This window comes from Amia ocellicauda, unplaced genomic scaffold (assembly GCF_036373705.1).
Source record: "Amia ocellicauda isolate fAmiCal2 unplaced genomic scaffold, fAmiCal2.hap1 HAP1_SCAFFOLD_77, whole genome shotgun sequence".
NCBI lineage: Eukaryota > Metazoa > Chordata > Actinopteri > Amiiformes > Amiidae > Amia > Amia ocellicauda.
The window spans coordinates 268,415-284,878 of NW_027103004.1; the positions used below are offsets into that span (position 1 = coordinate 268,415).

At 43.4% G+C, this 16,464-nt stretch overlaps 14 non-coding genes across 14 annotated transcripts; all 14 read right to left on the reverse strand.

Moving 5' to 3' along the window:
* Positions 1 to 1,003: 1,003 nt before the first annotated feature.
* LOC136743216 (5S ribosomal RNA) lies at positions 1,004 to 1,122 on the reverse strand. Its single transcript, XR_010815323.1, has one exon. It is a non-coding gene; the product is annotated as a 5S ribosomal RNA (ribosomal RNA).
* A 1,058-nt stretch (positions 1,123 to 2,180) lies between these two features.
* LOC136743182 (5S ribosomal RNA) lies at positions 2,181 to 2,299 on the reverse strand. The gene has a single exon (XR_010815291.1). It is a non-coding gene; the product is annotated as a 5S ribosomal RNA (ribosomal RNA).
* Positions 2,300 to 3,365: 1,066 nt separating this feature from the next.
* On the reverse strand, positions 3,366 to 3,484 carry LOC136742979 (5S ribosomal RNA). Its single transcript, XR_010815098.1, has one exon. It is a non-coding gene; the product is annotated as a 5S ribosomal RNA (ribosomal RNA).
* A 1,055-nt stretch (positions 3,485 to 4,539) lies between these two features.
* LOC136743237 (5S ribosomal RNA) lies at positions 4,540 to 4,658 on the reverse strand. Its single transcript, XR_010815343.1, has one exon. It is a non-coding gene; the product is annotated as a 5S ribosomal RNA (ribosomal RNA).
* Positions 4,659 to 5,724: 1,066 nt separating this feature from the next.
* On the reverse strand, positions 5,725 to 5,843 carry LOC136743011 (5S ribosomal RNA). The gene has a single exon (XR_010815130.1). It is a non-coding gene; the product is annotated as a 5S ribosomal RNA (ribosomal RNA).
* A 1,066-nt stretch (positions 5,844 to 6,909) lies between these two features.
* Positions 6,910 to 7,028, reverse strand: LOC136743191 (5S ribosomal RNA). Its single transcript, XR_010815300.1, has one exon. It is a non-coding gene; the product is annotated as a 5S ribosomal RNA (ribosomal RNA).
* A 1,050-nt stretch (positions 7,029 to 8,078) lies between these two features.
* Positions 8,079 to 8,197, reverse strand: LOC136743105 (5S ribosomal RNA). Its single transcript, XR_010815219.1, has one exon. It is a non-coding gene; the product is annotated as a 5S ribosomal RNA (ribosomal RNA).
* Positions 8,198 to 9,263: 1,066 nt separating this feature from the next.
* Positions 9,264 to 9,382, reverse strand: LOC136743013 (5S ribosomal RNA). Its single transcript, XR_010815132.1, has one exon. It is a non-coding gene; the product is annotated as a 5S ribosomal RNA (ribosomal RNA).
* Positions 9,383 to 10,440: 1,058 nt separating this feature from the next.
* LOC136743014 (5S ribosomal RNA) lies at positions 10,441 to 10,559 on the reverse strand. Its single transcript, XR_010815133.1, has one exon. It is a non-coding gene; the product is annotated as a 5S ribosomal RNA (ribosomal RNA).
* Positions 10,560 to 11,625: 1,066 nt separating this feature from the next.
* Positions 11,626 to 11,744, reverse strand: LOC136743063 (5S ribosomal RNA). The gene has a single exon (XR_010815179.1). It is a non-coding gene; the product is annotated as a 5S ribosomal RNA (ribosomal RNA).
* A 1,055-nt stretch (positions 11,745 to 12,799) lies between these two features.
* On the reverse strand, positions 12,800 to 12,918 carry LOC136743015 (5S ribosomal RNA). Its single transcript, XR_010815134.1, has one exon. It is a non-coding gene; the product is annotated as a 5S ribosomal RNA (ribosomal RNA).
* A 1,058-nt stretch (positions 12,919 to 13,976) lies between these two features.
* LOC136743016 (5S ribosomal RNA) lies at positions 13,977 to 14,095 on the reverse strand. The gene has a single exon (XR_010815135.1). It is a non-coding gene; the product is annotated as a 5S ribosomal RNA (ribosomal RNA).
* A 1,066-nt stretch (positions 14,096 to 15,161) lies between these two features.
* Positions 15,162 to 15,280, reverse strand: LOC136743202 (5S ribosomal RNA). Its single transcript, XR_010815310.1, has one exon. It is a non-coding gene; the product is annotated as a 5S ribosomal RNA (ribosomal RNA).
* A 1,055-nt stretch (positions 15,281 to 16,335) lies between these two features.
* Positions 16,336 to 16,454, reverse strand: LOC136743281 (5S ribosomal RNA). The gene has a single exon (XR_010815387.1). It is a non-coding gene; the product is annotated as a 5S ribosomal RNA (ribosomal RNA).
* Between the last annotated feature and the right edge of the window lie 10 nt (positions 16,455 to 16,464).

The following is a 16,464-nucleotide window of genomic DNA, read 5'->3' on the forward strand; positions in this document are numbered from 1 at the left end:
TTTCTGCCGCTCATACTTACAGTTGAACTGTCTCTCTACTCTAAAGTCCGGGACACACCAGCACGCCGCAGACAGTCCCTGCTAACACGAAACGTTGTGGCAACGTTGTGCGTTAGCTGGGGTGCCACACCAGACCTATGTATTACAAAACGAACACATTGTCTTGATAAAACAGCTGTAATTGAGTGCCTGACACGCCATTCAAGCGCAATCTTGAGAAGGTGTGCATTTCAGTAAGGATTTCAATTGACATGCAGTATGAAACTGAAAGGAGGTTGCATCACTATGATGCATAACATTGCATGTATTGTATTTTCAAGTGTGTGCATTCATCCTGTTGTCATTTTGTTTTGAAAGCAGAAGAATCATTCAACAGGTTGCTGAGACAAATGTAAACCAGTAAAACATATGAAGAGAAACAAACCTTGAATATAAGTTCAGTTGTTTAAACATTTGACAAACTATGGTGAGGGGGTAAGAAATGACACAAATCCAGCAGCTCCTGTATTTCAATACACCAGAAGCCAATATTATTGGCGAGTCGGGTAGTCCATCATCACAGTTCGAGGGCAGGCATCATTTCAGTAATTTCATCCCGTTGCATTCACATCCGTGCCTTGAATGAGATTGAATGTGATCTTTGCTCTCAAGTATGTTCCCAAGTTTTACACTTTCGTGCTTTGCATGAATGGGAATGGAACCGTGTGTGTTGAATGAGGCTCCTTGTGAGCACTGAACTTTGTCCGGTGGAGTTCCTTTTTGTGTTGCTGTAATTGTGTAATTTCTCGATGAGAAAGATTAGGCAACATTTAGTCACTTCTAGCCATGATGCTCAATTTATTTACGAATGTACCCTAGTTACTAGGGACCGTTTACGTTGGAGAACAAGATCTATTGTATGCCTGTGTATTTGGGGAAGTCAAATCTGAAATAATGATGAAATTGCGAGTATCCAAAGTTAAAACTCGTGATTTGTCGCCCTCTGGTGTGTAAAAGATGCAAAAGCTTACAGCACCTGGTATTCACAGGCGGTCTCCCATCCAAGTACTGACCAGGCCCGAGCCTGCTTAGCTTCCGAGATCGGACGAGATCGGGCGTATTCAGGCTAGTATGGCCGAAAGCCAGGGAGGCTGTCCCTGACGCTCTACTTAAAGGGAAGGCAATATCCGTTTCTGCCGCTCATACTTGCAGTTGAACTGTCTCTCTACTCTAAAGTCCGGGACACACCAGCGCGCCGCAGACAGTCCCTGCTAACACGAAACGTTGTGGCAACGTTGTGCGTTAGCTGGGGTGCCACACCAGACCGGAACTATATATTACAAAACGAACACATTGTCTTGATAAAACAGCTGTAATTGAGTGCCTGACACGCCAGTCAAGCGCAATCTTGAGAAGGTGTGCATTTCAGTAAGGATTTCAATTGACATGCAGTATGAAACTGAAAGGAGGTTGCATCACTATGATGCATAACATTGCATGTATTGTATTTTCAAGTGTGTGCATTCATCCTGTTGTCATTTTGTTTTGAAAGTAGAAGAATCATTTTTGCTGAGGTTGCTGAGACAAATGTAAACCAGTAAAACATATGAAGAGAAACAAACCTTGAATATAAGTTCAGTTGTTTAAACATTTGACAAACTATGGTGAGGGGGTAAGAAAACACACAAATCCAGCAGCTCCTGTATTTCAATACACCAGAACCCAATATTATTGGCGAGTCGGGTAGTCCATCATCACAGTTCGAGGGCAGGCATCATTTCAGTAATTTCATCCCGTTGCATTCACATCCGTGCCTTGAATGAGATTGAATGTGATCTTTGCTCTCAAGTATGTTCCCAAGTTTTACACTTTCGTGCTTTGCATGAATGGGAATGGAACCGTGTGTGTTGAATGAGGCTCCTTGTGAGCACTGAACTTTGTCCGGTGGAGTTCCTTTTTGTGTTGCTGTAATTGTGTCATTTCTCGATGAGAAAGATTAGGCAACATTTAGTCACTTCTAGCCATGATGCTCAATTTATTTATGAATGTACCCTAGTTACTAGGGACCGTTTACGTTGGAGAACAAGATCTATTGTATGCCTGTGTATTTGTGGAAGTCAAATCTGAAATAATGATGAAATTGCGTGTATCCAAAGTTAAAACTCGTGATTTGTCGCCCTCTGGTGTGTAAAAGATGCAAAAGCTTACAGCACCTGGTATTCCCAGGCGGTCTCCTATCCAAGTACTGACCAGGCCCGAGCCTGCTTAGCTTCCGAGATCGGACGAGATCGGGCGTATTCAGGCTAGTATGGCCGTAAGCCAGAAAGGCTGTCCCTGACGCTCTACTTAAAGGGAAGGCAATATCCGTTTCTGCCGTTCATACTTACAGTTGAACTGTCTCTCTACTCTAAAGCCCGGGACACAGCAGCGCGCCGCAGATAGTCCCTGCTAACACGCCACGTTGTGGCAACATTGTGGCAACGTTGTGCGTTAGCTGGGGTGCCACACCAGACCGGAACTATATATTACAAAACGAACACATTGTCTTGATAAAACAGCTGTAATTGAGTGCCTGACACGCCAGTCAAGCGCAATCTTGAGAAGGTGTGCATTTCAGTAAGGATTTCAATTGACATGCAGTATGAAACTGAAAGGAGGTTGCATCACTATGATGCATAACATTGCATGTATTGTATTTTCAAGTGTGTGCATTCATCCTGTTGTCATTTTGTTTTGAAAGCAGAAGAATCATTCAACAGGTTGCTGAGACAAATGTAAACCAGTAAAACATATGAAGAGAAACAAACCTTGAATATAAGTTCAGTTGTTTAAACATTTGACAAACTATGGTGAGGGGGTAAGAAAACACACAAATCCAGCAGCTCCTGTATTTCAATACACCAGAACCCAATATTATTGGCGAGTCGGGTAGTCCATCATCACAGTTCGAGGGCAGGCATCATTTCAGTAATTTCATCCCGTTGCATTCACATCCGTGCCTTGAATGAGATTGAATGTGATCTTTGCTCTCAAGTATTGTCCCAAGTTTTACACTTTCGTGCTTTGCATGAATGGGAATGGAACCGTGTGTGTTGAATGAGGCTCCTTGTGAGCACTGAACTTTGTCCGGTGGAGTTCCTTTTTGTGTTGCTGTAATTGTGTCATTTCTCGATGAGAAAGATTAGGCAACATTTAGTCACTTCTAGCCATGATGCTCAATTTATTTACGAATGTACACTAGTTACTAGGGACCGTTTACGTTGGAGAACAAGATCTATTGTATGCCTGTGTATTTGGGGAAGTCAAATCTGAAATAATGATGAAATTGCGTGTATCCAAAGTTAAAACTCGTGATTTGTCGCCCTCTGGTGTGTAAAAGATGCAAAAGCTTACAGCACCTGGTATTCCCAGGCGGTCTCCCATCCAAGTACTGACCAGGCCCGAGCCTGCTTAGCTTCCGAGATCGGATGAGATCGGGCGTATTCAGGCTAGTATGGCCGTAAGCCAGAGAGGCTGTCCCTGACGCTCTACTTAAAGGGAAGGCAATATCCGTTTCTGCCGCTCATACTTGCAATTGAACTGTCTCTCTACTCTAAAGTCCGGGACACACCAGCGCGCCGCAGACAGTCCCTGCTAACACGAAACGTTGTGGCAACGTTGTGCGTTAGCTGGGGTGCCACACCAGACCGGAACTATATATTACAAAACGAACACATTGTCTTGATAAAACAGCTGTAATTGAGTGCCTGACACGCCAGTCAAGCGCAATCTTGAGAAGGTGTGCATTTCAGTAAGGATTTCAATTGACATGCAGTATGAAACTGAAAGGAGGTTGCATCACTATGATGCATAACATTGCATGTATTGTATTTTCAAGTGTGTGCATTCATCCTGTTGTCATTTTGTTTTGAAAGCAGAAGAATCATTCAACAGGTTGCTGAGACAAATGTAAACCAGTAAAACATATGAAGAGAAACAAACCTTGAATATAAGTTCAGTTGTTTAAACATTTGACAAACTATGGTGAGGGGGTAAGAAAACACACAAATCCAGCAGCTCCTGTACTTCAATACACCAGAACCCAATATTATTGGCGAGTCGGGTAGTCCATCATCACAGTTCGAGGGCAGGCATAATTTCAGTAATTTCATCCCGTTGCATTCACATCCGTGCCTTGAATGAGATTGAATGTGATCTTTGCTCTCAAGTATGTTCCCAAGTTTTACACTTTCGTGCTTTGCATGAATGGGAATGGAACCGTATGTGTTGAATGAAGCTCCTTGTGAGCACTGAACTTTGTCCGGTGGAGTTCCTTTTTGTGTTGCTGTAATTGTGTCATTTCTCGATGAGAAAGATTAGGCAACATTTAGTCACTTCTAGCCATGATGCTCAATTTATTTACGAATGTACCCTAGTTACTAGGGACCGTTTACGTTGGAGAACAAGATCTATTGTATGCCTGTGTATTTGGGGAAGTCAAATCTGAAATAATGATGAAATTGCGTGTATCCAAAGTTAAAACTCGTGATTTGTCGCCCTCTGGTGTGTAAAAGATGCAAAAGCTTACAGCACCTGGTATTTCCAGGCAGTCTCCCATCCAAGTACTGACCAGGCCCAAGCCTGCTTAGCTTCCGAGATCGGACGAGATCGGGCGTATTCAGGCTAGTATGGCCGTAAGCCAGGGAGGCTGTCCCTGACGCTCTACTTAAAGGGAAGGCAATATCCGTTTCTGCCGTTCATACTTACAGTTGAACTGTCTCTCTACTCTAAAGCCCGGGACACACCAGCGCGCCGCAGACAGTCCCTGCTAACACGCCACGTTGTGGCAACATTGTGGCAACGTTGTGCGTTAGCTGGGGTGCCACACCAGACCGGAACTATATATTACAAAACGAACACATTGTCTTGATAAAACAGCTGTAATTGAGTGCCTGACACGCCAGTCAAGCGCAATCTTGAGAAGGTGTGCATTTCAGTAAGGATTTAAATTGACATGCAGTATGAAACTGAAAGGAGGTTGCATCACTATGATGCATAACATTGCATGTATTGTATTTTCAAGTGTGTGCATTCATCCTGTTGTCATTTTGTTTTGAAAGCAGAAGAATCATTCAACAGGTTGCTGAGACAAATGTAAACCAGTAAAACATATGAAGAGAAACAAACCTTGAATATAAGTTCAGTTGTTTAAACATTTGACAAACTATGGTGAGGGGGTAAGAAAACACACAAATCCAGCAGCTCCTGTATTTCAATACACCAGAACCCAATATTATTGGCGAGTCGGGTAGTCCATCATCACAGTTCGAGGGCAGGCATCATTTCAGTAATTTCATCTTGTTGCATTCACATCCGTGCCTTGAATGAGATTGAATGTGATCTTTGCTCTCAAGTATGTTCCCAAGTTTTACACTTTCGTGCTTTGCATGAATGGGAATGGAACCGTGTGTGTTGAATGAGGCTCCTTGTGAGCACTGAACTTTGTCCGGTGGAGTTCCTTTTTGTGTTGCTGTAATTCTGTCATTTCTCGATGAGAAAGATTAGGCAACATTTAGTCACTTCTAGCCATGATGCTCAATTTATTTATGAATGTACCCTAGTTACTAGGGACCGTTTACATTGGAGAACAAGATCTATTGTATGCCTGTGTATTTGGGGAAGTCAAATCTGAAATAATGATGAAATTGCGTGTATCCAAAGTTAAAACTCGTGATATGTCGCCCTCTGGTGTGTAAAAGATGCAAAAGCTTACAGCACCTGGTATTCCCAGGCGGTCTCCCATCCAAGTACTGACCAGGCCCGAGCCTGCTTAGCTTCCGAGATCGGACGAGATCGGGCGTATTCAGGCTAGTATGGCCGTAAGCTAGGAATGCTGTCCCTGACGCTCTACTTAAAGGGAAGGCAATATCCGTTTCTGCCGTTCATACTTACAGTTGAACTGTCTCTCTACTCTAAAGCCCGGGACACACCAGCGCGCCGCAGACAGTCCCTGCTAACACGCCACGTTGTGGCAACATTGTGGCAACGTTGTGCGTTAGCTGGGGTGCCACACCAGACCGGAACTATATATTACAAAACGAACACATTGTCTTGATAAAACAGCTGTAATTGAGTGCCTGACACGCCAGTCAAGCGCAATCTTGAGAAGGTGTGCATTTCAGTAAGGATTTCAATTGACATGCAGTATGAAACTGAAAGGAGGTTGCATCACTATGATGCATAACATTGCATGTATTGTTTTTACAAGTGTGTGCATTCATCCTGTTGTCATTTTGTTTTGAAAGCAGAAGAATCATTCAACAGGTTGCTGAGACAAATGTAAACCAGTAAAACATATGAAGAGAAACAAACCTTGAATATAAGTTCAGTTGTTTAAACATTTGACAAACTATGGTGAGGGGGTAAGAAAACACACAAATCCAGCAGCTCCTGTATTTCAATACACCAGAACCCAATATTATTGGCGAGTCGGGTAGTCCATCATCACAGTTCGAGGGCAGGCATCATTTCAGTAATTTCATCCCGTTGCATTCACATCCGTGCCTTGAATGAGATTGAATGTGATCTTTGCTCTCAAGTATGTTCCCAAGTTTTACACTTTCGTGCTTTGCATGAATGGGAATGGAACCGTGTGTGTTGAATGAGGCTCCTTGTGAGCACTGAACTTTGTCCGGTGGAGTTCCTTTTTGTGTTGCTGTAATTGTGTCATTTCTCGATGAGAAAGATTAGGCAACATTTAGTCACTTCTAGCCATGATGCTCAATTTATTTACGAATGTACCCTAGTTACTAGGGACCGTTTACATTGGAGAACAAGATCTATTGTATGCCTGTGTATTTGGGGAAGTCAAATCTGAAATAATGATGAAATTGCGTGTATCCAAAGTTAAAACTCGTGATTTGTCGCCCTCTGGTGTGTAAAAGATGCAAAAGCTTACAGCACCTGGTATTCCCAGGCGGTCTCCCATCCAAGTACTGACCAGGCCCGAGCCTGCTTAGTTTCCGAGATCGGACGAGATCGGGCGTATTCAGGCTAGTATGGCCGTAAGCCAGGGAGGCTGTCCCTGACGCTCTACTTAAAGGGAAGGCAATATCCGTTTCTGCCGCTCATACTTACAGTTGAACTGTCTCTCTACTCTAAAGTCCGGGACACACCAGCACGCCGCAGACAGTCCCTGCTAACACGAAACGTTGTGGCAACGTTGTGCGTTAGCTGGGGTGCCACACCAGACCTATGTATTACAAAACGAACACATTGTCTTGATAAAACAGCTGTAATTGAGTGCCTGACACGCCATTCAAGCGCAATCTTGAGAAGGTGTGCATTTCAGTAAGGATTTCAATTGACATGCAGTATGAAACTGAAAGGAGGTTGCATCACTATGATGCATAACATTGCATGTATTGTATTTTCAAGTGTGTGCATTCATCCTGTTGTCATTTTGTTTTGAAAGCAGAAGAATCATTCAACAGGTTGCTGAGACAAATGTAAACCAGTAAAACATATGAAGAGAAACAAACCTTGAATATAAGTTCAGTTGTTTAAACATTTGACAAACTATGGTGAGGGGGTAAGAAAACACACAAATCCAGCAGCTCCTGTATTTCAATACACCAGAACCCAATATTATTGGCGAGTCGGGTAGTCCATCATCACAGTTCGAGGGCAGGCATCATTTCAGTAATTTCATCCCGTTGCATTCACATCCGTGCCTTGAATGAGATTGAATGTGATCTTTGCTCTCAAGTATGTTCCCAAGTTTTACACTTTCGTGCTTTGCATGAATGGGAATGGAACCGTGTGTGTTGAATGAGGCTCCTTGTGAGCACTGAACTTTGTCCGGTGGAGTTCCTTTTTGTGTTGCTGTAATTGTGTCATTTCTCGATGAGAAAGATTAGGCAACATTTAGTCACTTCTAGCCATGATGCTCAATTTATTTACGAATGTACCCTAGTTACTAGGGACCGTTTACGTTGGAGAACAAGATCTATTGTATGCCTGTGTATTTGGGGAAGTCAAATCTGAAATAATGATGAAATTGCGTGTATCCAAAGTTAAAACTCGTGATTTGTCGCCCTCTGGTGTGTAAAAGATGCAAAAGCTTACAGCACCTGGTATTCCCAGGCGGTCTCCCATCCAAGTACTGACCAGGCCCGAGCCTGCTTGGCTTCCGAGATCGGACGAGATCGGGCGTATTCAGGCTAGTATGGCCGTAAGCCAGGGAGGCTGTCCCTGACGCTCTACTTAAAGGGAAGGCAATATCCGTTTCTGCCGTTCATACTTACAGTTGAACTGTCTCTCTACTCTAAAGCCCGGGACACACCAGCGCGCCGCAGACAGTCCCTGCTAACACGCCACGTTGTGGCAACATTGTGGCAACGTTGTGCGTTAGCTGGGGTGCCACACCAGACCGGAACTATATTTTACAAAACGAACACATTGTCTTGATAAAACAGCTGTAATTGAGTGCCTGACACGCCAGTCAAGCGCAATCTTGAGAAGGTGTGCATTTCAGTAAGGATTTCAATTGACATGCAGTATGAAACTGAAAGGAGGTTGCATCACTATGATGCATAACATTGCATGTATTGTATTTTCAAGTGTGTGCATTCATCCTGTTGTCATTTTGTTTTGAAAGCAGAAGAATCATTCAACAGGTTGCTGAGACAAATGTAAACCAGTAAAACATATGAAGAGAAACAAACCTTGAATATAAGTTCAGTTGTTTAAACATTTGACAAACTATGGTGAGGGGGTAAGAAATGACACAAATCCAGCAGCTCCTGTATTTCAATACACCAGAAGCCAATATTATTGGCGAGTCGGGTAGTCCATCATCACAGTTCGAGGGCAGGCATCATTTCAGTAATTTCATCCCGTTGCATTCACATCCGTGCCTTGAATGAGATTGAATGTGATCTTTGCTCTCAAGTATGTTCCCAAGTTTTACACTTTCGTGCTTTGCATGAATGGGAATGGAACCGTGTGTGTTGAATGAGGCTCCTTGTGAGCACTGAACTTTGTCCGGTGGAGTTCCTTTTTGTGTTGCTGTAATTGTGTAATTTCTCGATGAGAAAGATTAGGCAACATTTAGTCACTTCTAGCCATGATGCTCAATTTATTTACGAATGTACCCTAGTTACTAGGGACCGTTTACGTTGGAGAACAAGATCTATTGTATGCCTGTGTATTTGGGGAAGTCAAATCTGAAATAATGATGAAATTGCGAGTATCCAAAGTTAAAACTCGTGATTTGTCGCCCTCTGGTGTGTAAAAGATGCAAAAGCTTACAGCACCTGGTATTCCCAGGCGGTCTCCCATCCAAGTACTGACCAGGCCCGAGCCTGCTTAGCTTCCGAGATCGGACGAGATCGGGCGTATTCAGGCTAGTATGGCCGTAAGCCAGGGAGGCTGTCCCTGACGCTCTACTTAAAGGGAAGGCAATATCCGTTTCTGCCGCTCATACTTGCAGTTGAACTGTCTCTCTACTCTAAAGTCCGGGACACACCAGCGCGCCGCAGACAGTCCCTGCTAACACGAAACGTTGTGGCAACGTTGTGCGTTAGCTGGGGTGCCACACCAGACCGGAACTATATATTACAAAACGAACACATTGTCTTGATAAAACAGCTGTAATTGAGTGCCTGACACGCCAGTCAAGCGCAATCTTGAGAAGGTGTGCATTTCAGTAAGGATTTCAATTGACATGCAGTATGAAACTGAAAGGAGGTTGCATCACTATGATGCATAACATTGCATGTATTGTATTTTCAAGTGTGTGCATTCATCCTGTTGTCATTTTGTTTTGAAAGTAGAAGAATCATTTTTGCTGAGGTTGCTGAGACAAATGTAAACCAGTAAAACATATGAAGAGAAACAAACCTTGAATATAAGTTCAGTTGTTTAAACATTTGACAAACTATGGTGAGGGGGTAAGAAAACACACAAATCCAGCAGCTCCTGTATTTCAATACACCAGAACCCAATATTATTGGCGAGTCGGGTAGTCCATCATCACAGTTCGAGGGCAGGCATCATTTCAGTAATTTCATCCCGTTGCATTCACATCCGTGCCTTGAATGAGATTGAATGTGATCTTTGCTCTCAAGTATGTTCCCAAGTTTTACACTTTCGTGCTTTGCATGAATGGGAATGGAACCGTGTGTGTTGAATGAGGCTCCTTGTGAGCACTGAACTTTGTCCGGTGGAGTTCCTTTTTGTGTTGCTGTAATTGTGTCATTTCTCGATGAGAAAGATTAGGCAACATTTAGTCACTTCTAGCCATGATGCTCAATTTATTTATGAATGTACCCTAGTTACTAGGGACCGTTTACGTTGGAGAACAAGATCTATTGTATGCCTGTGTATTTGGGGAAGTCAAATCTGAAATAATGATGAAATTGCGTGTATCCAAAGTTAAAACTCGTGATTTGTCGCCCTCTGGTGTGTAAAAGATGCAAAAGCTTACAGCACCTGGTATTCCCAGGCGGTCTCCCATCCAAGTACTGACCAGGCCCGAGCCTGCTTAGCTTCCGAGATCGGACGAGATCGGGCGTATTCAGGCTAGTATGGCCGTAAGCCAGGGAGGCTGTCCCTGACGCTCTACTTAAAGGGAAGGCAATATCCGTTTCTGCCGTTCATACTTACAGTTGAACTGTCTCTCTACTCTAAAGCCCGGGACACACCAGCGCGCCGCAGACAGTCCCTGATAACACGCCACGTTGTGGCAACATTGTGGCAACGTTGTGCGTTAGCTGGGGTGCCACACCAGACCGGAACTATATATTACAAAACGAACACATTCTCTTGATAAAACAGCTGTAATTGAGTGCCTGACACGCCAGTCAAGCGCAATCTTGAGAAGGTGTGCATTTCAGTAAGGATTTCAATTGACATGCAGTATGAAACTGAAAGGAGGTTGCATCACTATGATGCATTACATTGCATGTATTGTATTTTCAAGTGTGTGCATTCATCCTGTTGTCATTTTGTTTTGAAAGCAGAAGAATCATTCAACAGGTTGCTGAGACAAATGTAAACCAGTAAAACATATGAAGAGAAACAAACCTTGAATATAAGTTCAGTTGTTTAAACATTTGACAAACTATGGTGAGGGGGTAAGAAAACACACAAATCCAGCAGCTCCTGTATTTCAATACACCAGAACCCAATATTATTGGCGAGTCGGGTAGTCCATCATCACAGTTCGAGGGCAGGCATCATTTCAGTAATTTCATCCCGTTGCATTCACATCCGTGCCTTGAATGAGATTGAATGTGATCTTTGCTCTCAAGTATGTTCCCAAGTTTTACACTTTCGTGCTTTGCATGAATGGGAATGGAACCGTGTGTGTTGAATGAGGCTCCTTGTGAGCACTGAACTCTGTCCGGTGGAGTTCCTTTTTGTGTTGCTGTAATTGTGTCATTTCTCGATGAGAAAGATTAGGCAACATTTAGTCACTTCTAGCCATGATGCTCAATTTATTTACGAATGTACCCTAGTTACTAGGGACCGTTTACGTTGGAGAACAAGATCTATTGTATGCCTGTGTATTTGGGGAAGTCAAATCTGAAATAATGATGAAATTGCGTGTATCCAAAGTTAAAACTCGTGATTTGTCGCCCTCTGGTGTGTAAAAGATGCAAAAGCTTACAGCACCTGGTTTTCCCAGGTGGTCTCCCATCCAAGTACTGACCAGGCCCGAGCCTGCTTAGCTTCCGAGATCGGACGAGATCGGGCGTATTCAGGCTAGTATGGCCGTAAGCCAGGGAGGCTGTCCCTGACGCTCTACTTAAAGGGAAGGCAATATCCGTTTCTGCCGCTCATACTTGCAGTTGAACTGTCTCTCTACTCTAAAGTCCGGGACACACCAGCGCGCCGCAGACAGTCCCTGCTAACACGAAACGTTGTGGCAACGTTGTACGTTAGCTGGGGTGCCACACCAGACCGGAACTATATATTACAAAACGAACACATTGTCTTGATAAAACAGCTGTAATTGAGTGCCTGACACGCCAGTCAAGCGCAATCTTGAGAAGGTGTGCATTTCAGTAAGGATTTCAATTGACATGCAGTATGAAACTGAAAGGAGGTTGCATCACTATGATGCATAACATTGCATGTATTGTATTTTCAAGTGTGTGCATTCATCCTGTTGTCATTTTGTTTTGAAAGCAGAAGAATCATTCAACAGGTTGCTGAGACAAATGTAAACCAGTAAAACATATGAAGAGAAACAAACCTTGAATATAAGTTCAGTTGTTTAAACATTTGACAAACTATGGTGAGGGGGTAAGAAAACACACAAATCCAGCAGCTCCTGTATTTCAATACACCAGAACCCAATATTATTGGCGAGTCGGGTAGTCCATCATCACAGTTCGAGGGCAGGCATCATTTCAGTAATTTCATCCCGTTGCATTCACATCCGTGCCTTGAATGAGATTGAATGTGATCTTTGCTCTCAAGTATGTTCCCAAGTTTTACACTTTCGTGCTTTGCATGAATGGGAATGGAACCGTGTGTGTTGAATGAGGCTCCTTGTGAGCACTGAACTTTGTCCGGTGGAGTTCCTTTTTGTGTTGCTGTAATTGTGTAATTTCTCGATGAGAAAGATTAGGCAACATTTAGTCACTTCTAGCCATGATGCTCAATTTATTTACGAATGTACCCTAGTTACTAGGGACCGTTTACGTTGGAGAACAAGATCTATTGTATGCCTGTGTATTTGGGGAAGTCAAATCTGAAATAATGATGAAATTGCGTGTATCCAAAGTTAAAACTCGTGATTTGTCGCCCTCTGGTGTGTAAAAGATGCAAAAGCTTACAGCACCTGGTATTCCCAGGCGGTCTCCCATCCAAGTACTGACCAGGCCCGAGCCTGCTTAGCTTCCGAGATCGGACGAGATCGGGCGTATTCAGGCTAGTATGGCCGTAAGCCAGGGAGGCTGTCCCTGACGCTCTACTTAAAGGGAAGGCAATATCCGTTTCTGCCGCTCATACTTGCAGTTGAACTGTCTCTCTACTCTAAAGTCCGGGACACACCAGCGCGCCGCAGACAGTCCCTGCTAACACGAAACGTTGTGGCAACGTTGTGCGTTAGCTGGGGTGCCACACCAGACCGGAACTATATATTACAAAACGAACACATTGTCTTGATAAAACAGCTGTAATTGAGTGCCTGACACGCCAGTCAAGCGCAATCTTGAGAAGGTGTGCATTTCAGTAAGGATTTCAATTGACATGCAGTATGAAACTGAAAGGAGGTTGCATCACTATGATGCATAACATTGCATGTATTGTATTTTCAAGTGTGTGCATTCATCCTGTTGTCATTTTGTTTTGAAAGTAGAAGAATCATTTTTGCTGAGGTTGCTGAGACAAATGTAAACCAGTAAAACATATGAAGAGAAACAAACCTTGAATATAAGTTCAGTTGTTTAAACATTTGACAAACTATGGTGAGGGGGTAAGAAAACACACAAATCCAGCAGCTCCTGTATTTCAATACACCAGAACCCAATATTATTGGCGAGTCGGGTAGTCCATCATCACAGTTCGAGGGCAGGCATCATTTCAGTAATTTCATCCCGTTGCATTCACATCCGTGCCTTGAATGAGATTGAATGTGATCTTTGCTCTCAAGTATGTTCCCAAGTTTTACACTTTCGTGCTTTGCATGAATGGGAATGGAACCGTGTGTGTTGAATGAGGCTCCTTGTGAGCACTGAACTTTGTCCGGTGGAGTTCCTTTTTGTGTTGCTGTAATTGTGTCATTTCTCGATGAGAAAGATTAGGCAACATTTAGTCACTTCTAGCCATGATGCTCAATTTATTTATGAATGTACCCTAGTTACTAGGGACCGTTTACGTTGGAGAACAAGATCTATTGTATGCCTGTGTATTTGGGGAAGTCAAATCTGAAATAATGATGAAATTGCGTGTATCCAAAGTTAAAACTCGTGATTTGTCGCCCTCTGGTGTGTAAAAGATGCAAAAGCTTACAGCACCTGGTATTCCCAGGCGGTCTCCCATCCAAGTACTGACCAGGCCCGAGCCTGCTTAGCTTCCGAGATCGGACGAGATCGGGCGTATTCAGGCTAGTATGGCCGTAAGCCAGAAAGGCTGTCCCTGACGCTCTACTTAAAGGGAAGGCAATATCCGTTTCTGCCGTTCATACTTACAGTTGAACTGTCTCTCTACTCTAAAGCCCGGGACACAGCAGCGCGCCGCAGATAGTCCCTGCTAACACGCCACGTTGTGGCAACATTGTGGCAACGTTGTGCGTTAGCTGGGGTGCCACACCAGACCGGAACTATATATTACAAAACGAACACATTGTCTTGATAAAACAGCTGTAATTGAGTGCCTGACACGCCAGTCAAGCGCAATCTTGAGAAGGTGTGCATTTCAGTAAGGATTTCAATTGACATGCAGTATGAAACTGAAAGGAGGTTGCATCACTATGATGCATAACATTGCATGTATTGTATTTTCAAGTGTGTGCATTCATCCTGTTGTCATTTTGTTTTGAAAGCAGAAGAATCATTCAACAGGTTGCTGAGACAAATGTAAACCAGTAAAACATATGAAGAGAAACAAACCTTGAATATAAGTTCAGTTGTTTAAACATTTGACAAACTATGGTGAGGGGGTAAGAAAACACACAAATCCAGCAGCTCCTGTATTTCAATACACCAGAACCCAATATTATTGGCGAGTCGGGTAGTCCATCATCACAGTTCGAGGGCAGGCATCATTTCAGTAATTTCATCCCGTTGCATTCACATCCGTGCCTTGAATGAGATTGAATGTGATCTTTGCTCTCAAGTATTGTCCCAAGTTTTACACTTTCGTGCTTTGCATGAATGGGAATGGAACCGTGTGTGTTGAATGAGGCTCCTTGTGAGCACTGAACTTTGTCCGGTGGAGTTCCTTTTTGTGTTGCTGTAATTGTGTCATTTCTCGATGAGAAAGATTAGGCAACATTTAGTCACTTCTAGCCATGATGCTCAATTTATTTACGAATGTACACTAGTTACTAGGGACCGTTTACGTTGGAGAACAAGATCTATTGTATGCCTGTGTATTTGGGGAAGTCAAATCTGAAATAATGATGAAATTGCGTGTATCCAAAGTTAAAACTCGTGATTTGTCGCCCTCTGGTGTGTAAAAGATGCAAAAGCTTACAGCACCTGGTATTCCCAGGCGGTCTCACATCCAAGTACTGACCAGGCCCGAGCCTGCTTAGCTTCCGAGATCGGATGAGATCGGGCGTATTCAGGCTAGTATGGCCGTAAGCCAGAGAGGCTGTCCCTGACGCTCTACTTAAAGGGAAGGCAATATCCGTTTCTGCCGCTCATACTTGCAATTGAACTGTCTCTCTACTCTAAAGTCCGGGACACACCAGCGCGCCGCAGACAGTCCCTGCTAACACGAAACGTTGTGGCAACGTTGTGCGTTAGCTGGGGTGCCACACCAGACCGGAACTATATATTACAAAACGAACACATTGTCTTGATAAAACAGCTGTAATTGAGTGCCTGACACGCCAGTCAAGCGCAATCTTGAGAAGGTGTGCATTTCAGTAAGGATTTCAATTGACATGCAGTATGAAACTGAAAGGAGGTTGCATCACTATGATGCATAACATTGCATGTATTGTATTTTCAAGTGTGTGCATTCATCCTGTTGTCATTTTGTTTTGAAAGCAGAAGAATCATTCAACAGGTTGCTGAGACAAATGTAAACCAGTAAAACATATGAAGAGAAACAAACCTTGAATATAAGTTCAGTTGTTTAAACATTTGACAAACTATGGTGAGGGGGTAAGAAAACACACAAATCCAGCAGCTCCTGTACTTCAATACACCAGAACCCAATATTATTGGCGAGTCGGGTAGTCCATCATCACAGTTCGAGGGCAGGCATAATTTCAGTAATTTCATCCCGTTGCATTCACATCCGTGCCTTGAATGAGATTGAATGTGATCTTTGCTCTCAAGTATGTTCCCAAGTTTTACACTTTCGTGCTTTGCATGAATGGGAATGGAACCGTATGTGTTGAATGAAGCTCCTTGTGAGCACTGAACTTTGTCCGGTGGAGTTCCTTTTTGTGTTGCTGTAATTGTGTCATTTCTCGATGAGAAAGATTAGGCAACATTTAGTCACTTCTAGCCATGATGCTCAATTTATTTACGAATGTACCCTAGTTACTAGGGACCGTTTACGTTGGAGAACAAGATCTATTGTATGCCTGTGTATTTGGGGAAGTCAAATCTGAAATAATGATGAAATTGCGTGTATCCAAAGTTAAAACTCGTGATTTGTCGCCCTCTGGTGTGTAAAAGATGCAAAAGCTTACAGCACCTGGTATTTCCAGGCAGTCTCCCATCCAAGTACTGACCAGGCCCAAGCCTGCTTAGCTTCCAAGATCGGACGAGATCGGGCGTATTCAGGCTAGTATGGCCGTAAGCCAGGGAGGCT